This window comes from Carlito syrichta, unplaced genomic scaffold, assembly GCF_000164805.1.
Source record: "Carlito syrichta isolate Samal-C Ts95f unplaced genomic scaffold, Tarsius_syrichta-2.0.1 Scaffold304449, whole genome shotgun sequence".
Taxonomy (NCBI): Eukaryota; Metazoa; Chordata; class Mammalia; order Primates; family Tarsiidae; genus Carlito; species Carlito syrichta.
The window spans coordinates 64,642-67,068 of NW_007248545.1; the positions used below are offsets into that span (position 1 = coordinate 64,642).

The 2,427-nt window shown below is 41.2% G+C and overlaps 1 long non-coding RNA gene across 1 annotated transcript in view; it reads right to left on the reverse strand.

Moving 5' to 3' along the window:
- Window positions 1-268: 268 nt before the first annotated feature.
- LOC110595800 overlaps window positions 269-2,427 on the reverse strand; it is a 14,322-nt gene continuing 12,163 nt past the window's right edge. The window contains exon 2 of the long non-coding RNA XR_002482076.1: window positions 269-595. This is a non-coding gene — a long non-coding RNA (uncharacterized LOC110595800). The remainder of the gene's footprint in view (window positions 596-2,427) is intronic.

Consider the following 2,427-nt stretch of genomic DNA (forward strand, 5'->3'; position numbering starts at 1 on the left):
AGCCGTTCTTATGTGTCCATAAAAGAGGGCCTCTGTGTGGTAAGAAGTGAAACTGTCCCACATGAAGCCAATCTAGGTGATCTAAACATGAATTAGGGCCATGTAGCAAAGGTCAACTCAATTTTTGCATGTCGCAAAAAGTGTGGACTTGGACAGAACTTTTGACTGGACTAGTAGGGAGATTTGGCAAATCCTCTCTAAAAAGCTATATATCTGGACATACTTGACAAAAATAACCATTTCCATGGTTGAAAAATCAAAACTAGAAGACAATTTGAGAAGCTTTTATTCTTAGGAAAACTGCTGAAATTTGGATATGAACATTTGTAGTCTTTGTCATTCTTCCCTGGAGGTGCTCCCAGCCACACCCCCCCACAACTCCAACTCAGTAGGACTGGTACCTTTTCTGTTCTGATGTCAGCAGAAGTAGCGATTGCAGTGGTGTGAAGGTGGGCAGTGCTGACAATTCTATCAGTTTGGAGTTGTGCTCATCATTAGAGAAAGCAGATTCCGTGGCTGGGTCTGTGCACAGGTTCATCAGTGACCAGAGAGAGACCAGAGAACCACACAATCCTAGCGGCACTGAAGCTGCTCCCTATGTTGAAAAAACACAAAGGGGCACAATGGAAAGGAAAAGCTAGGGCGGATGTGAAAATGACCTGAACATGCAATGTGTTCCCCTACCCACACACAGATCCACTGAAAGGATAGAAGCCTTACTACTGCAAAAGTTTTAGCATAACTTTAGTCTGACTGCCACTAAGTCATGTGACACATAAGACACAGGAAGCCTTTCAAAGAAAAAAAACAAGATTATCATGTACCATAGGGGAGAAAGATTTCTCAAATTTAATCTAGGCAAGCTACTAAAACAAAATCAAGAAAACCTTCAGAAGGTTCAGAAATACACTACAATATGTTAGCTGAAATGTCCAGTTTTTAACAAAAAATTACAAGAAACACAGAACAGGAAATAATGACTCATACTGAGGGAAAAAAAGCAGTTAAATAGAAAGTATTTCTACATGTCTCTGGAGGCTGAATTTAGTAGGTGGCCTTCAAAGCAGCTATTCTATTTTACAAGGCGGGAACCCAAAGAAACTCAGATTTTATTTATAAAAACTTGTGTATTTATTCTTACATGTTTAAACTTCAGTCACTTGTTTGTTTGTTTGTTTTGAGTTGTAGTTTCACTCTGTCGCCCATGCTGGAGTTCAGTGGCATGCTCATGGCCACCCCAGCATCGACCTGTTGGGCTCAGGCAAGCCTTCTACCTCAGCCTTCCAAGTAGCTGGTACACACACAGGTGTGTGCTACCACGCCTGGCTAACTTTTTGATTTATTGTAGAGGTGAGGTCTCGCCAAATTGCCCAGGCTGGTCTTGAACCTGCGGGCTCAGGCAATCCTCTCACCTCAGCCTCCCAAAGTGCTGGAATTACAGGCTTGAGCCACCATGCTTAGCAATTTCAGTCACTTTCAAAGTATTCTGTTTGATGCAATACACCCATCGAGACGCCTTTTTTCACTGCTCAAAACAGTTTGAAAACTCATCAATTTTTGTAGTAATAAGTGGCTCATGAGATGAAAATGCAAAGGACCCGGAGCAGCACATTTTTAGAAAGGACAAAGTACGGTGACTTACACTGCCACATTGCAAAAATTTATATAAACTACAATAATCAAGACAGTTGGTATTGGTATAAAACAGATACATAGATAATGGAACACAATTAAGAATCCAGAAGCCCTTATATTTATGCTAACAGAATTATTGACAAAGATGTAAAGGCAATTTAGTAGGGAAAGTTTAGTCTTTTCAACAAATGACTCACGGATAGTTATATATCAGAATGCAAAGAACACCACCACCAAAACAAACCTTAGATCTTTACCTCACACTATACATAAAAAATGAACTCAAAGTGGATCAAAGATCTAAATGTAAGAGCCAAAACTCTAAAATTTCTAGAAGTGGGTGGGCACGGTGGCTGAAGCCTGTAATCTCAGCGCTTTGAGAGGCCAAGGTAAGAGGATTACCTGAGACCAGGTGTTCAAGACCAGCCTGGGCAACTTGGCAAGACCCTGTCTCTACAATAAACCAAAAAATTAGCTGGGTGTGGTGGCTTGCACCTGTAGTTCCAGCTATTAGGAAGGCTGAGGCAGAAGGATTGCCTGAGCCCAGCAGGTTAAGGCTGCGGTGGCCATGAGCGATACCCCGACTCAAAAAATAAAAATAAATAAAAATTCTGCAAGCAAATTTAGGAGACATTCTTTATGATTTGGGGTTAGGCAAAGATTTCTTTTTTAAAAATTTTGCTTTAAAGATGTGGGGTTCAATTCAGGGTTATGTATATAAATGCTCATTATGCAGGTACCTTTGCTGATGAGGTGTGCCCCTACCTCCCCTGGCAGTTTCCCTCAACTGCC